Below are 12,966 nucleotides of genomic sequence, written 5' to 3'. Positions count from 1 at the left end.
TATAGTTTCCAGAGTACAGGTTTTTTTTATCTCCTTAAGTTTATTCCTAGCAATTTTATTATTTTTGGTGAAATTATAAATGGAATTATATTTTTTTCAAGATTTTATTCATTTGTTTGACAGAGAGAGAGATCACAAGTAGGCAGAGAGGCAGGCAAAGAGAGAGGGGGAAGCAGGCTCCCCACTGAGCAGAGAGCCCAATGCAGGGCTCGATCCCAGGACCTTGGGATCACGACCTGAACCGAAGGCAGGGACTCAACCCACCAAGCCACCCAGGCACCCCAACGGGGTTGTATTCTTAATTTCTCTTTGACTTCATCATTAGTGAATGGAAATGCAACAGATTTCTGTACACTGATTCTGCACTGTGTGACCTTAGTGAATTGATTTATCAACTTTAGTAGTTTTTTGGTGGAGTCTTGAGGGTTTTCTATATATAGTATCAAGTCATCTGCAAATAGTGAAAATTTCACTTCTTCCTTACTAATTTGGATGGCTTTTCTTTTTCTTATCTTATTGGTGTGCCTAGAATTTCCAGTACTATGTTGAATAAAAGTGGGGAGAGTGCACATCCTTTTCTTGTTCCTAATCTTAGGGGAAAATGTTCTGTTTTTCCCCCACTGAGTATGATGTTTATTGTAGGGTGTTCATATATGGCCTTTATTATGTTGAGGTATATTCCCTCTAACCCTACACTTTGTTGAGGGCCTTTATCATGAATGGATGTTGTACTCTGTCAAATCCTTTTTCTGCATCTACTGAAATGATCACACGGTTTTTATTCTTTTTCTTGATGATGTGACAGGTCACACAGATTGAGTTGTGAATATTAAACCATCCTTGGACCACAGGAATAGATCCCACTTCATTGTGGTTTATGATTTTTTAATGTCTTGTTAGATTCAGTTCACTAATATTTTGTTGAGGATTTAAAATTTAGTAAAAAATTTATTTATTTGACAGAGAGAGAGAGAGAGAGAGAAAAGCAGGCCTCCCATGGAATAGGGAGCCTAATGTGGGGCTTGATCAAAGGAGCCCTGGATCATGACTTGAGTCAAAGGCAGATGCTTAACTGACTGAACCACTGAGGCACTCCTTTTGTTGAGGATTTTTGCATCTATGTTCATTAAAGATATTGGACTATAGATCTTTTTTTTTTGTAGTGCCTTTATCTGGTTTTGGTGTCAGAGTAATCCTGTCCTCAGAGAATGATTTTGGAAGCTTCCCTACTTCTTCTTTTTTGGGAATAGATTGAGAACAAGGATTAACTCTTATTTAAATGTTTGGTAGAATTTACCTGTGAAGCTTCTGTTCATGGACTTCTGTTTGTTGGGAGTTTTGAATACTGATTCAATTTCATTGCTGGTAATTGGTCTGTTCAAATTTTCTGTATCTTCCTTTTTCAGATTTGGGAGGTTATAGGTTTCTAGGAATTTATCTATTTCTTCTAGGTTGTCCAGTTTGTTATATAACTTTTCATAATATTCTATTATAATCCTTTGTATTTCTGTGGTATTTGTTATTATTTCTTCTTTTAAATTTCTGATTTTATTTGAGTCCCCCCTCTTCTATATTTTTGATGAGTATGGCTAAATGCTTATCATTTTGTTGATCTTTTTGAAGTACCAGTTCCTGGTTTCATTGATATTCTATTTTATTTTTAGTTTTTATTTTGCTTATTCTTATTCTGCTCTAATATTTATTATTTCTTTCCTTCTACTAATTTTGGGTTTTATCTTTTTTTTCTAGCTCCTATGTTAATGTTGGGTTGTTTATTTAAGATTTTTCTTGTTTCTAGAGGTAGGTCTGTATTGCTATAAACTTCCCTCTTAGAAGAGCTTTCGCTGCATCCAAAGATTGGACTACTGTGTTTTAATTTCATTTCTCTCCATGTATTTTTGATTTCCTCTTTTATTTCTCGGTTGACCCATTAATTGTTTATTAGCATGTTATTTAACCTCCATGCATTTGTGTTCTTTTAGATTTTTTTCTTGTGGTCAATTTCCAGTTTCATAGTGCTGTGGTTAGAAAAGATGTATGGTATGACTTCAATCTTTTTGAATCTGCTTTGTCTGATATAAGTATTGCTGCCCTGGCTTTATTTTCACTTTCATTTGCATGATAAATGCTCTTCCATCCCTTCACTTTCAATCTTCACATGTCTTTAGGTCTGTATTAAGTATCTTGTAGGCAGTACATAGATGGGTCTTGCCTTTTTTTTTTCTTGGGTCTTGCTTTTTTATACTTTCTATCACCCTATGTCTTTTGGAGCGTTTAGTCCATTTACATTAAACCAATTATTGATAAGTACGTACTTATTGCTATTTTGTTATCTGTTTAATGGTTGTTCTTGCAGTTCTTCTGTGTTCTTTTTTTCTCTTGCCTTCTTCTCTCATGGTTTGTTGGTTTTCTTTAGTGATATACTTGGATTCCTTTCTCTGTATTTTTTTGCATATCCCTGGTTTTGATTTGTGGTTACCATTAGGTTTGTCTATAACACCTTTCGTATGTATCATACTATATTAAGTTAGTGGTCACTTACATTCGAATCCATTTTCTACTCCTCTCCCCCTAAGTTTTAGGTATATGGTGGCATACTCTAGATTTTTTTATTCTGTAAAATCTTTGGCTGATTTTTATAGATATAGTTGATTTTACTGCTTTTGTGCTTCCTTTATTTTTCTTACTCCTACTTTCCTTCCCACTTAAAGAGTACCCTTTAACATTTTTTTGTAGAGCTGGTTTAGTTGTTATAAATTCCTTTAACTTTTGTTTGTCTGGAAATCCCTTGCTGGATTTTTCTCTCAGCACTTTTAATATATCGTGCTACTCCCTTTGGCCTGCAAAATTTCTGTTGTAAAATCAGCTGATAGACTTATGTGGTTTGCCTTGTAACTGTTTTCTTTCCCCTTTGTGCTTTTAAAATTCTCTCTTTTTAGCCACTCTTTACCATTTTAACTACTGTATGTCTTAGTGGGGATGTTCTTGGGTTGATTTTGTTGGGGGCACTCTGTCTTATGGATATGCATTTGCTTCTTTCCCCAGATTCAGGAAGTTTTCAGCTATTATTTCTTCAAATACATTTTCTGTCCCCTTTCCTTTCTCTTCTCCTTTTGTGAATGTTATTACTCTGTGATGTCTCGGAGTTCCCTAAGTCTATTTTAATTTATTATTATTTTTTCTCTCTCCTGTTCAGCTTGCTTGCTTTCCACTACTCTGTCCTCTAGATCACTGATCCATTCTTCTCTTTTATTCCGTGTAGTGTATTGTTCATTTCAGTTCTTGAGTTCTTCATCTTTGATTGGTTCTTTTTCATTTTTTAAAAAAATCTCTTTGTTAAGGGTCTCACTGAGGCCCTCCACTCTTTTCTCAAGTTCAGAGAGTTATCTTTAAGACATTACTTTAAATTATCTATCAGACATATAACTTACCTCCATTTTGTTCAGGTCTCTTGCTATGATTTTTGTCCTGTTTTTACATCTGGGATATATTCTTATGTCTCCTTATTTGGTTCAATTCTCTGTGTTTATGTGTTAGCAAAGTCAGCTACATCTCCTGCTCTTGAAAGCAGTGGCCTTATGTAGAAGAAATCCTGTTATGCCCTGCATTGCAATGTCCCTTGTTCACCAGAACCTGGCACTTCAGGGGTGTGTACTACTGTGTGTGTTGTGTACCCCCTACTGTTGTAGCTGAGATACATTTGCTTTCAGTCCAGTCGTCTTTCAGTGTTTGTTTTTGCCCCTGCACAGGTTTTGATCCCTGTGTTTTTAGTGGGTCAGTTTGGGGTTTCCTTGGGCTTGAGTTGAGTCACAGCAGGTGTTTGCCAGAGATTCAGTAGCAGAAAACTGTCCAGAACTTTCCATGTGTTGTACTCTGAGAAGCTTTGGGTGGTAGGCAGGGCCTGTAGTCAAAGCCTGTCTGCTCCAGCCACTGCTTGGGCTGCAGTTGGACTGGTATGTGTGGTATCTTTCCTCCCAGAGGTAGGGGTCACCTTAAGATTTGTTTATTTATTTGAGAGAGAGAGAGAGACAGAGAGACAGAGAGTGAGTGTATCCATGGGCCGGGTGGGGGGGCAGAGGGAAAGTATATCAAGCTAACTCTGTTCTGAGCACAGAGCCCCAGGTGGGGCTTGATCCCATGATCCTGAGATCATGACCTGCCCCTCTAGCTCAAGCTCTGAGATTAGTAAACAAATCTTCTTCCTTTATACTTCTGGCATTTTTTCAAACTTGCTTCTATGTTATATCTCCTTGGATTGTTTGTGTTCTCTCTTCAAGGGAGACTCAATTTCCCATTGCCCTTCTGGCTCTGCCAGAGCTGAACGGGTTGATTTTTAAATTTCTAGATGTTAAGCCCTGCTCACTACAAGAATTTATGAAATTATGCTCCCCTGGTTTTCAAAGCCATATGTTATGATTAGTATTCTTCATGTGGGTTCCCCATGCCTGGAGTGCTTGGTGCGAGGACCTGTTTCTTTCCCTTCTTTGAATCGGTATGCCCCTTCCACAGTCCTCCACATTCTTTCAGCTCCCAACTACATCAATGCCCTTCCTGCCTGACTGAGCAGGCCAGGTGCCCCCCTTTCCATGTATTATTAATCACTGGTATATATATATTTTTAGAGAATTATCTATCCAAGTTTTAGTCCATTTTGAACTATTTTTGTTTCTGTTGTTGAGCACTGCCACATGATTTAAGATTTCTGCCTGAGGCAATACCTGTATCTAAGTGCTTTCTATTATATTTCATTTAATAGTTACAACTGCATAGCAGCCTTTGAAATAACTACTCATTCACAGGGTAGAGAATGAGAAGAATTAGTGCTAGAAGAAGATTAAAGAATATCAATTAGCTTGTGAAGCAATAGCAGACATATTAAAAAAAATCATTGCAAGGTCTGAATCTGTATCTTTTTTGTTCTTAATATTTAGTTATTGACTCTGAGAAGTAAGCCCAAGTCTACCAATGTTATGGAATTGTTTTCTTTCTGTTTTCAATTCAAAGAAGTCCTTCAGACCACTAATATCTCCTTCCTTAAAGTACTTGAGTGTAGTAAGTGATATCTTCTTAGGTGAAAAAGATAATTTAGCTTTTAATAATGAATACCCATTCTATCTAATCTATTAAATTATTCAGATACCACTAACAGAAATTCTAAAATATTTATTGATTAAAGAATAAGTACTTCCTATTGCCTACTTTAACATAAAAGAATAACAATAACCACATGAAAACATTTGGCAGGGCATACTATTTGGTTCTCAGTGTTCAGCCAATGAGTGAGTATTTTGTTTCTAAACTTTGAATATAACTAAACTGTTATTTCTGTTTTTTACAGTAAAACTGGCCATACTATGTATTACTGAAATACTTTAAAAAGTATTTCTGCTTACATGGATGAGCTTTAAGGATACCAAGAGCAATATAGTCAAAATGATACATTTAATAAAATAATCTGTTCATACATTTTCATTTAATCATTTTAATTCTTTAATTAAATGTCTGAATTTAAATGTAGTCTTAATTGTTGAAAATGTAATTTCTTTGGTCTTAAATGAAGAATGTTAGAAAGTCTAACAGTTTCAAGGTTTATCTATTATCTTCTTCAGACTGTACTAGGAAAATAGAAATCTATGTTCATTAAATCAAGGAAGAAAGAAAAGCAAGAGCAGAATGCCAGGGTCATAAGTTTTCCTTGTTTTAATTGAAAAATTTTCTATTCTTCCTTATGTATCAATATATGTACTATTATGATACTAGAGTGCTTTTTAAATTCTCATGTATTTAAGTTTCAAAAACTTGATGAAATATATATAGCTGACAGGAAATTTTACACTTAATGTTATAAATGAGGCCATCCATGTACAATACTCTGCACAGTGCCTGGTCAGAGTAAGTACTAATAACTGTTGGCTAATATTATTACTTAGGAGTATCCTCAAATTCTAAGGACATAAAAAATAATGATGATGTCCCTCAGGAGCAAACATTAAGCAGTGTGTTAGAATCACTGGGACAGCAGACTCTTTTCCTGTCACTCAATTACAAAAGAAAGCAGGATGAGCAACTCAGGCAGTAGGAAGTTATTTAGGGATATAAAAAGACTTGAGCTTTATTTATTTATTACTATTTTTTTTTTAAAAGACTTTATTTATTTATTTGACAGACAGAGATCACAAGTAGGTAGAGAGACAGGCAGAGAGAGGGAGGGAAACAGGCTCCCCGCTGAGCAGAGAGCCCAATGCGGGGCTCGATCCCAGGACCCTGAGATCATGACCTGAGCTGAAGGCAGAGGCTTAACCCACTGAGCCGCCCAGGTGCCCCTATTACTATTTTTAAAAGATTTTATTTATTTGATAGAGAGAGACACAGTGAGAGGGGGAACACAAGTAGGGGAGGAGGGAGAGGGAGAAGCAGGCCTCCCGCCAAGCAGGGAGCCCAATGTGAGGCTTGATCCCAGGACGCTGGGATCATGATTTGAGCTGAAGGCAGATGCTTAATGACTGAGCCACCCAGGTACCCTAGACTTGTGCTTTAGAAAGATGAATTTCTACAAGATTTCTAAGAGATTTCAACAGTCTATAGAAGCTAATCTCTGATGTTACTGAGAACAAACTGTTCAGATAAGTGTTATCTAAACTTGGAATGAGCAATGTCAGAGATTATGGAAAGAGGAGAAAATATTGATCCGTGACTTAGGTCTTTGTGGGAGTAGTATGAGGAGCGATGAGGTGTTATGTTGAGTGGGTACAAGCTCATTACTGGTCTATATCATGTATTTGTTTTTTGTGGCCTTTAATTCTCCTGTTGTATTCATGGTCTGGAAAGTCCAGACTAGTAACAGAAAAAGCACATGAGAGAATAACAATTTAGAATTTGTGTCAGGTAGAGCTAGCCTAAAGAAGGAAATACTTGAGTAAATTGTTATATTTATAATTAAATCAGCTCATCTCTTCTTTAAATTTACTTAGTTGATTTTAACTCATACTGAGTTTAAGGTAAGGAGTGGTGAAAAATTAAGAAGATGCAGAATCTAGTGTTTTCAAGCAGTTTTCTGTTTCAATTTTAGACTCAACTTACAGTAAATAATTCGTTGCACTGGCAATGTTTTATTTAAGCATGTGTAAGAAAATCATCTCAAGAACTTTATTTCATTCCCGAGTTCAACGTGTATTATTTCCTATATTACAGCATTGTATACATGATATATTTGTGAATTTCAACCTTAATTGCAGCACATAGTAGCTTTCCATGGTTTGTATTGTGCATAACTGAGGCTGGAAGAAAACATGAAAATTGAAAATAGTTAAGTCTTTAAGTAAGACTAAAGCAATGAGAAGGAATACATCAGTGGTATTACTGAGTAATGAATGAGAATTTAATCAAATTCTTTTGTACCAAATCTATGTGCACAGTAGACGTAGTTTGTTGGATTACTTATAACACCTTGTGGGATTGCAAAACATTTGCTAGCAAAGACCATAGAATAGACAAAGTATATTCTTTCTCCCACTTTGTTTCCAAAGCTGTTAGGTGGTTTTTCCTTTGGTATTAGGATCTGTATTGACTATAATACTGTACTAGAAATCAGCCTGTAGATAGAATTTCAGGAGGCAAAACTTTTGTTTTTGTTGACACTACAATTTATGGGTTTCTTTCTTTCTTTTTTTGTTTCTTCTAGAGTATGACTTTGACTCATCTGCATTTTCAAAGATGGGATTTCTAATAGCTGAACAGTTGAATAGTTTGCAAACTTTCTTATAGTTTCGCAGACTCTATGTATTTCATTATTCAGTCACTCAATTTTTATAATTATATCAAGTGGGTATTTCAATTATTGCTTATAGATATTCCATATCTTCCCACACCTCTTTCTTTTTTCTCATTCTGGTGAAAGAAAAGCATCATCACTAGCCAAGTCCCCCTCCTTATCTCTGTCAGCTTGGCTACTCCTATCAGATCTTTAGTTAATGGGAGATTAAGGAAAGGGAACGACTCTTCTTACAAAAATTCATTCTTTCAGAGAAGAATGTTGTGGATTTCCAGGAAGCCATAACAACTCTTTCCATTTTCTGTTATGAATTATGATTTTTGACACAAAATGTAACTGTTTAGTTAAGTATTGCTTAAACTAAAATTTTTGGCTGAGCTATGAGTTTGACAATATAAAATGTGATTAGTGGTTAAAATAAAGTGATTTGGGATTAAAAATATTCTTTTATGGATAATTACATGTGGATAAATGGAACATGACTATACTTTGAAGATAATTTCAGAAAATATATATGTAAGGAATGAACATGAAGGATAAAATGTTTTTGACATTGGAAGATGTGACAATTATTGGTTCAAATGGAGAAATCTGAAGGGTGATAAATTAACATTATAGAAAGACAATGTGCTTATGTGTTATAATAAATCATCTTCATCAATAACATAATGTGAATATGAATAATAATCTAATGTGACTATGAATTCATCAATATGAATTTTGATATTACAAATGCTTCTTTGCCCTCTGAGATGCTGTGTTGTCAGTATAACATACATTTTAACTGCTCTTATATTTGAGGCACATGATGAGTGTGCATAGAAGGTAAGCGTTATTATGTTTTTCTCAGACATGTTAATAAATAGTAAACACAGAGGACTAAAGGGAAAGTTATTTCCTTTTAGATTTAAAGAGCAGGACTAAATAAGTAATTTAAGGAGTAAAAAAAAAAAATTCTTAGGTCTAATAATGCTATTATTCACAAATGACCAACAACTTATTAGTTTATACAATTTTGCTACCATGCTCTAATCTACTAAGTTTTCATTAAATATTGTTGAAGGAATTTGAGCATTGCAGATCTCTGGCTAATTTACAAGACCAGTAAACAAAATCCTAGATTCCAAACCAGAGTTGTTTAGCTCTTAAAATTGTCATGATGAAGGTAGTTTAATTTTTGTAATCTCTTACAGAAGCTATTGTTATTTAAAAAATTAATGAGTACTCTGTAATGTAACTCTTTAACAAGATTTGGCTATTCAGACAGTGCTAGGTAGTGGAGAAAGATCACAGAGTATTTGATTAACCATGCTAAGATCCCTGGAAGCAAAAGTATGATTAAGGCAGGTCTTTTTTTTTTTTTTTTTTTTTGACTAATACTAAGGCACATTATTGTCTCTGGCTGTGGCTTTCATACTTTTTACACCGACAATAAATACTTAACATTACTATGTGGTCAGAGAAAATACTCTGGTATTTTCTATTGTTCTCTTTCATTCTATTAAATAAAAAGTCCTTGTCATAAGCCACACCAAATTAGTTTTATCCCACTAATAAGTACTGACCTTAGTTACTTTATAAGAAAACCAGAGTTGCAGCTTTTCAAGTACATATATGTGGTCATTCTCTTTCTACAGCAGAAAGTTCTCTAGTGGGACTACGTGGGTTGGAAGGTATGTATAGTTTAAACAAGCAATATTTCTGTAGACTTCAATATGCTTAGCATTTAAACAATGAATTTTCACCCTTTGAGATTTGGAGGGGGGTTTCGTAAGAGTACTTCCTGAATCAATTGAATTAAGTACTACTTCCCTATTTAGAACATATATTTATGCATGAAACGTAGCACATGCTTGAAATATTTAAAATATTTAATATTATTTATTACTTAATTTCTTTCTTTTCTTTAAAAGATTTTATTTATTTGACACACAGAGAGAGATCATAAGTAGGCAGAGAGGCAGGCAGAGAGAAGGGAAGCAGGCTCCCTGCTGAGCAGAGAGCTTGATGCGGGGCTCATCCCAGTACCCTGAGATCATGACCTGAGCTGAAGGCAGAGGCTTAACCCACTGAGCCACCTAGGTGCCCCTATTACTTAATTTCTTAAAGGCAATATATGATCGGTATAGTAAAATGGAAAGATGAAAAAATACAGAGAGGAAAATCCCACAACCAAGAGATAATCATGATAACATTTGTGTGTCATTTTTGTTTTTCTATTTTTCCTACACATAGGCACGCTTATAAAAAGACACATGTAATTTGGATTATACATGTGGATGTGCCTCCCTGCCAAATATTATATCATAAATATCTGCTTGTTGAATCAAAAATTATTTTAAAATATGTCATAGGCTGGAAATTATTATTATAAAATGGCATAATTTATTAATTATTTCTCTACTGGACATTTAGAGTTTCCAAGATTGCTAATGCCTTGTAGTTTTATGATTTTTTGCCATGAAAGTTTATGCACTCATTTGATTTATGCATTCAACTGCATTCATCTTTTCTGTAGATATTTTCTTCTTTCTTTTATGCTCATAAATTCCTTCCCCAATTCAAGGAAAAAATTAATTACTCTTAAATATTTAATTTAGTAAGAACAGACCAATGTTCCATTACTATTTTGGGATAGACTAAAAGAAATCATGCTAAGGAAATATATATTCACTTAAAAACAGCAATGGGTACTGAATATTACTGAATAAGTTTTTATTTTATTTACTTATTTATTTGTAAAGATTTTATTTATTCATTTGAGAGAGAGACAGTGAGAGAGAGCATGAGAGAGGAAAAGGTTAGAGGGTGAAGTAGATTCCCCAAGGAGCTGGGAGCCTGATGAGGGACTCGATCCCAGTACTCTGGGATCATGACCTGAGCCAAAGGCAGTTGCTTAACTAACTGAGCCACCCAGGCGCCCTCCTGAATGACTTTTTAGCACATAGTAAGATATTCTACCAGGTATCAGTGCCTGTTTGTAGTAGAGATTCATTAAATATATATTTTTGAATGAATCAACATTCACAGAGTTAAAAAACATTCTCCACATCTAACTTAAGTATAATATTTTTAAATAATTTTATTTGTTGTAAAATTTATTTTAAAAAAAATTATATTTAAAAGGATTAAAAGTAGTAAGTAATTAATGTGTCTAGTAGGTAGTGAATCTCTTAATATCTTGCATCCCCAAGATAAATGTTAACAATTTGATGAATATCCTTCTAGCTTTTTTCCTACGGAGTGAGAATTATTCATTTAATTGCACAAAAATATATGTGCAAAGATTTTACTGTTATATTATAATATTATATTGAAGAAAAGAAAAATAACAGTGGCATGTCCAGAGTAGTTACTGTATCAATATACAAAATGATCCCCAAATAAATTGCCTATATAAACATACATGGAAAAATTTATATATCATTGAATGAAAAAAAAAAAAAGAGGAAGATGGGTCTTTAAATTTTTTTGATCTACTGTTAGGATAATGAAGAGTTTTTCCCCATTTTAAAGATTTATTTATTCGACAGAGAGAGAGAGAGATCACAAGTAGGCAGAGAGGCAGGCAGAGAGAGAGGAAGGGAAGCAGGCTCCCTGCTGAGCAGAGAGCCCGACGCGGGACTCGATCCCAGGACCCTGAGATCATGACCTGAGCCGAAGGCAGCGGCTTAACCCACTGAGCCACCCAGGCGCCCCAGTTTTTCCCCATTTTAAACCATTTAGTGCATTCGGGGTTAACTACCTACTTGATGATGTTAAATAAGCAATTCTTTCAAAAAATAGATGAATTAAAATTGTTAGTATTTTAGTTAGCATTTTAGTTAGTATTTAGTTAGCATTTTAATAATTGACCAGTGAATTTTTGGTTTTCAGTATGCTGGCCTTGCCAAAGTTGTGCTTATTTCGTTAAATAAGTAGCTTCATATTTTTTTTCCTGTGTTCTGGAACACCTTACTTGGCAGTGAAATTATCTACCGCCAGAACTCAAAAATAATTAACCAATAGGGGCGCCTGGGTGGCTCAGTGGCCTTCGGCTCAGGTCATGATCCCAGGGTCCTAGAATTGAGCCCCACATCAGGCTCTCTGCTCAGCAGGGAGCCTGCTCCCCTGCCCTCTTCCAGCCTCTCTGCTTAGTTGTGATCTCTGTCTGTCAAATAAATAAATAAAATCTTAAAAAAAAATTAACCGATAAAAGATAAAAACAGCCAGTCCCATAAACTTTTTTGTAGTTTGATATGCACCTGAATTAAAACATACATAAGTAAAAAAAGAAAAAAAAGTAACTTGTTCAAATTCTCCTATCCTTATTTGTTTCCTTGATTAACAATGGTATATTAAAGTGTTTGATTTTAGTTGTGCCTGTCAATTTCTTCTTGAATTTAATTAAACAGCTTTTGTTTTATGGAGTGTTTCTGTACTGAAGTAGTAGTATGATTGAGAGTCTTAAATATGTACAGTTAGCTAAAAAGGAAATTTACTCTGGTATATTTATGTTAGGCCATTATATAAAATGAGAACAGCCATATAATAAATTCTTTCTTTTTTTTGTTTTCTTAGTGCATAAAAGTGGAGGAGTAACAGTAACTCTGTTTATATTTCTTCATGATTAAGACTCTAGGAATCTCAAAGAAGCCTACTGATATGTTAGGGTTCCTTTTCTTACTTAGAGAGTTGAAATTAGAACAGTTCTATCTACTGTGATTTGGACCTCATCTCAGTCAGCTGGCTATCTGTCAAAAGCAGATATCCTTTGTTTAGTCTTATTATTTGTTTTGATTGCATTTCCCTTTATTATTTATTCAGGTATATGACTAGAAGTTTCTCTTTATAGTCACTTATTAAAAAGCCTCTATGTAACATTCTAGTTTCTATTCCACATATGAAAAAGCTAAAATTAGTCTAAGTCGTAGACTGGATTCCTAATTTTTACTTCTAAAAATAGCTTTGTTAACTAATTTACCACTTCATACTTTGCACAAGATAACTTGGTAATTTCTCCAAATCTCTCTGTTAACTTCAACTGAAAAATAAGGATAATGATTTGGCTCTATCACAATAAGGATATATGAGGAATGAATGTTAATATATTTGTCATGAGGACCATTTTGTAATCTACTGATATGCAGGGAGTATAATAGAAAAAGTGAAGATTTTATAAAGCATGTGAAACATGATGATGATTTTTGTCATTC

At 34.4% G+C, this 12,966-nt stretch overlaps 1 protein-coding gene across 1 annotated transcript in view; it reads right to left on the bottom strand.

The window, feature by feature from the left end:
- The window catches only part of ITFG1 (integrin alpha FG-GAP repeat containing 1), a 307,089-nt gene that overhangs the window by 39,203 nt on the left and 254,920 nt on the right, over positions 1-12,966 (bottom strand). The gene's annotated exons all lie outside the window — the stretch shown is intronic.

This window comes from Mustela nivalis, assembly GCF_964662115.1.
Source record: "Mustela nivalis genome assembly, chromosome: 18".
In the NCBI taxonomy this organism is placed as follows: domain Eukaryota; kingdom Metazoa; phylum Chordata; class Mammalia; order Carnivora; family Mustelidae; genus Mustela; species Mustela nivalis.
The sequence above is the reverse complement of the archived record's forward strand: the minus strand, read 5'-3'. Positions and strand labels throughout refer to the sequence as shown.